Genomic DNA, 6000 nt, shown 5'->3' on the forward strand with positions numbered 1-6000 from the left:
CGATAAACCGCAATCGCGATAGGCTACAATCCGACCTTTATCAAAATCGGAAACGAGATGGTACCCATTTCTCCTTCTTACACGAGGCATCACAACAACGTTTCACCAGGCAACGCCAGTCAACTGCTGTTTGTGTATGAGAAATCGGTTGGAATCTTTCCTCATGTCATGGCGCCACCGGCGCCAACCTTGTGTGAATGCTGTGAAAAGCTAATCATTTGCATATCACAGCATCTTCTTCCTGTCGGTTAAATTTCGCGTCTGTAGCACGTCATCTTCGTGGTGTAGCAATTTTAATGGACAGTAGTGAAGATGACCTATGGGGCAGATGTGTGTCAGTCTTCTCCCGCTCACATTTGTAGGTAAAACTTGTGGATCTCAATAGCATAGCGTATAAAGACCGTAGTCAGGTAGGACAGTTATTTCTTTGGGTCGGCGTAGGTGTAAGTGTGTGTGTGTGTGTGTGTGTGTGTGTTTCACATCTCCTCCTAAGCTGCTTACCGATTTCACCCAAAGTTGGTATAAATATACATCACTGTCAGGCGACATTAGCTGTGAGGATACGAACCACCTATTAATCAGAGGGGTGAGGGAGGCGATTTAAAACAAGCGTAACCCACGACTTGTGAATTCCCACACTTCATTCATCCATTATTTGAGAATGCCTACACTTAGCGACTTGCTAAAAACCTTACACATACATTCAAAGATTTATAATTTTTTTCTAGCTAACACACCTGTAAAAAATAGAAACGAAACGTGTTTGTCGCTTATTACGTGTACAATGTTTATACAGTGAAAGTAGCACGTGAGCTATGTCGTTATAGTTCATTACTTCTTTACCGAAGAGTTTATTAGCGATGCATTTAACAGACAGTATGCACATACACCACTCAATGTAAGTGCTAAATTACATCATTGCTTGACGCACAGTTCAGGAAATACGACGGCATAAGCAATGTGATGGTGATGTGTGAAAAACTGCCGGATCATGCATGATGTTTGAATTTATTACTTCTTTGCTACTTGCTCTAATTATAATAAATTTCGCACACAGTATCCACATATGCCGCTGAATTTACCTACAAAATTATATCCTTGTACGGCTCATAGTTCAACAAATATGACTTCATAGATATTAAGCACAGGGCTGTACACTGTGCGGTATAGGCGTGGACGCACAGCTTTGCAGCGCAGGGTTCCTGCGCTAGTATTTTCATATTAATTAGAGAGCAGTCAAAGCGATCCTATACTCACCATTGAAAGCTATATGAAATGCAACAGTCCTGAATTACTGTCTTTCTCTACATGCGAGTGTGAACGATATGCCGAAGAACGCCTCCTACGTATTGCAGTGTAACGACGTAAGTTTCGTATAAATGATTTTCTTTTGACATATGACCATGTGCAGACTTCGTAACCTACGTGTTACAACACACTTCAAACTTTTCAACTTTTAAATTCGTTTTAAATTTTCTCTGAATGGTTCTTGAACGAAACTGTAATTAAAACATCATCATTTGAGTCGTATGCACATAATTACGTCACTCAGTCCGATTGGTTTGCACAAACTTTTTTTCAATTTATATGTCGTTTGTTTCTTCTCAGAAATTATATTAATGCAAGTTATCTGCTTTAATAAATATTAGAACCACATCGAGTAAACTTTCAAGGCTCAAAATCGCGATGAACGTTATCAAAATTAATAATCTTGTCAAATAAATTAGTAATTCATTAACCTAATTCTTCATAAATAAATACTCGGAACACGTATTTAAACTTTAGTAGCAACCACTAGTTTATTATCTTCCTACATATAGACGTGAACGTGAGCCTTGACAAGATAGGACTGAACATTTACAACATGATTAAACTTTCTATGACGTCATTGTTGTAGAAACATTACAAATTCTTATTTTTTCAGTTTTTAGGAGCACGACGCAACAACTCGGTTTCAGGATCTTCTGTTGCTCTTTGGCTGTCGACCCGCGACGTATAGTGGCCAGCAATTTTCTCTCTGGTCCCGGCAGTGAAGATGCTGTCTCCGTTCGGTACTCCGCCCTCTCCGTACACGAAACATAAAAATAAATACAAAACTTTAGATATTTCACAACAATTACAAAAATTACAAAATACATAAGCAAAACACTAAATTAAACTTATATTCACCTGGAAACTGGGTTGACACTGGTGGATGGGTGACGCTTCAATTTCGCGTCCCACTACATACCCCACCCACAAGCTCAGTTTGTCAGTTTTAACCGAAAATTAAACTTCTTCTATATACAATATTTAACTGTTAATATTAAACATTTCTCTCACATTTTCCGTAATCAAAAGTCCTTGCTCTTAGATAGATTCAATCCTTTTATGACGATATTGTTGTGACTACTCGACATTTACTTTTAATTGTGCTATTATGGTAATTCACAGCCGAATATATGGAGATTACTCCTTTTCATTTCATAGTTGCTAGTAAACAATAATTTAGTACGTTCTTTAACGTTGTTACATTAGGACAAAGCGTTCAAATTGTGATAGGTTAGTTTCAGTTTTATTCATTTACTAGAGTTATTCTTTCCAAAATGTATATTACTAATAAGTTTCCCACAGTAACTAATAGTACTATTTACTTTACGTCGTTCTTTTCCATAATGCTTTATTTATGCCTGAGTCAAGAAGAAATCAAGCAAAACTTTCTTTAGAATCTCGGCACGGCTTTCTTTACCTTCGGACACTTTATTGGGTAATGGCAATATATTTAGGAGAAACAAGCGAGAGAACCCCGTTTGGTGTGTTCTATATTAACACCATTAGAAATATCTATTAAGGGCACTCTGCTATGTTCTCGTGAGCCATATAGCTCTGGACGCCCATGGTCCCTAAAATTATTAACCATCCCCTTTGGTTCCTACTATCAGAGTAAATATAAAATATACAAAATTCTTTCTGACCTAATAAAAAAAATTTCTTCCATATAAATCCCCTTTTAGTTATCTTTCCCTTTTTGAAGTACCGGTAGATTATTGTAGATCACTTGTTTAAACTACCTGTCATTTCTTTAAAATAACACGTAACTTTCACGAAAAACTTCACATGATAAACTATGAACGCTCGTCCATATGTAACATATACTAAATATTAACTTATTTAGGAATGAAGGGTTTAATTTGATCGACACTATATAATCCTTTAATTACACCTGATGGAGGTTCCATAAGAAGTAACGCTTTCGGATGTACTATCTTATGAACAACATATGGATCTTCAAAGGTAAAGAAGAATTTTCTACATTCCTTATTGATCTTCGAACTTTTAGGATGAGATCGTACTAATACAAGATCTCCTACCTGAAATGAGGGTTCTATAGCATGTTGATTATAACTTTTAATTCTCCGTTCAGCATTTTTAACAATCTGTTCTCGAATTTTTTCGTTTGGAATGCATTGTTGGATCTCATTTACTGGTGGCCAAGGTAGAGCAGCTAGTAAAGGCTCACCTATAATTCGTTTGCCTAAAATTTCTATAGGTGATAATCCCGTCGTTGGATGAGGCAATTCATTTAATATCTTTTCGAATTCAGGCATTACTTTGGTCCACCGAGTATGTTTATATGCACAATAAGTTCTTTGAATTGTACTGGAATAGGATAAGGTTTCTTAAAGAATGGTTTTTGATCTTTAATCTTAAGTTTACAAACGTAATCTTTGATTCTCCCCGGTTCATCTGAGAAGACGGCTCTAAATTCTAACCATAAAGGCTCCAACTCTTTCTTTTCTCGTTCGGATAGATAATTCGAAGAATAACATTTTTCTTTCACTTCGGTTTCGATACTATTACTAGCCTCACATTGTTATACTTCATATTCAAGATCACTAGAATCTGTTAATAGGTTCATGGTCTGTGTGTACTTAATCTGTAAGGATTCGTAGCAATTTTCAGGTACTTGATTATTAGAAAACCTCACTTTAAAAGCACATGCCTCCTTATGGATGGTTCAGGAAGAGTCTTTAAAATCTAATATAGCTTTATATTTACACAGCCAATGTATACCTAAAATTATGGCCACATTTAAGTTGGCTACGACAGGTAGAGAGTGAGCAATTAATTGTGTAGAAATTTGAAAAGTTAAATAAACCTCCTCAGTAATATTTTGACTTCTTTTACCAGTAACTCCTACAATTTTCACCCCAGTTACAGGTAAGGTTGGGAAATTCCAATATTTTTTTTTTAAGTTGAAATAATTCTTTAGATAAAATACTTACTTCGCTACCCGAATCGATTATAATATTTACTTCGGTATCTTTAATATAACCTTTAATAACGGGTTTATAAGTTATATTCTCTCTTATCTGATTGTCTTCCTGAAGTAAATCTGGTTGCCAATCACCTTCCTTTTGGCAGCTTAATGATAATTTGCAATTGGGTCTTGTATAATTTTGACTAACATTTCCCTTTAGTTGCCCCGTACTAAAGGACTTTACTAGTTTTCCGAACTTTCTATGATAACGTTACCTACAACTTGACCTTCATTAATTAGTTGAGGATGATTTATCTCATTATCGTTATTGTGTAATTTCCGCATTTTAGAATTATTACCACGATTTTTTTGGTTCTCTTTATCTTTAGATTGACGTTTTATATAACAAAACCGGCTATGATTGTTGTTGTTAAATTTTCGTGGTTCTGAATTATTATTATTTCGAGGATTTCCATTTCTACCAAATCTAAATTTCTCGTCTTCCCGTTCTCTATTAGGTATATCTAACTGTTCTAAACATCCTAATAATTCGCAGGGTTGTGACCATTCCCCTTCTATCATTCTTTCCTTTACACAATACGGTAACATACTAATTAGGAATCGTATTAGATGACTTTCAATAATTGGTTCTTCAATTAATTTAGCACGGTTTAAATGCCATTCGAAATAATTCATATAACCTCCCCACCGTTTAGAATATGGAGGAGGGTCTAACAACTCTAAAGTTAAGTGCTGTTGTTTTCCTCTTGACCAAAAATTTGTTTAAACTGCTAAACAAAATCATCCCAGTCCCTAAATTCAGTTCTATGCAGAACTGCCCATTCCGCACCTTCTGCTTCTAAATGTCCTATTACAAATTGAATCCGTTTTTCATTACTCCATTTAGGAGATAAGAAGTTTCAAAAGCTTTTATAAAGATTATAGGCTGAAGTTCGCCTCCTGGTTTGAATACAGGAAATCGACTTGCTACATTTGAATTTGTCGTTATATCATCCCAACATTCTGCGAGAGACATAGTTGGATTTTGTTTAGATTGCAGAGATGGAGTTGCGTCGGATTTGCTTGCCGTGATTTCTTTATTTGTATTGTTGTCGTCCGAGCTATCAAACACGATGCGACTGTCGTCTATGATTACGTTATTACTTCTAGTACTTGAAATGTTTTCATTATTATCTAATTCCGATAACCGTTTAGTAATTTCCTGTATTCGCATTTCTGTATTGGATACGCGGTTAGCTAATATCGATTCTTCACTGTGTTCACGATCTGAACGCTCTGTACCTTCGTCAATGTTATTATCTTTGGAAGTCTCAAGGTTACTGCATATTTCGGTAGTTAAAAATTTCATGTTTTTTATTTCAGTATGATCTTTTTCTACTCGATGAGTTAATGTCTCTAATTCTACATTATCTATTGAAGAAATCTCTGCAGGTTTGGTAGAAACCTCTTTAATAGATTCTAATAATTCTCTACGAACAGTTTCTGTTTGCATAGAAAATTAATCTCGTAATTTATCGTTATTTTTCTCTATTTCATTTACAACTAAGACATTGACATTATCTAGTCTCTTGGTTAAGTCAGTAATATCATATCGCATGCGAGCTTTTTCCTCACGCGATTCCTGGATATGTTCTTCTAAGCTTTTACGATTATCAGCAATCTTATTACTAAGTCCTACTTGTTTTTCCTGCATTTCAACTTTAGAAGCCTTTATTTTATCACTTAATTCTCGACTGGTT

Source organism: Schistocerca nitens, chromosome 4, assembly GCF_023898315.1.
Source record: "Schistocerca nitens isolate TAMUIC-IGC-003100 chromosome 4, iqSchNite1.1, whole genome shotgun sequence".
Taxonomy (NCBI): domain Eukaryota; kingdom Metazoa; phylum Arthropoda; class Insecta; order Orthoptera; family Acrididae; genus Schistocerca; species Schistocerca nitens.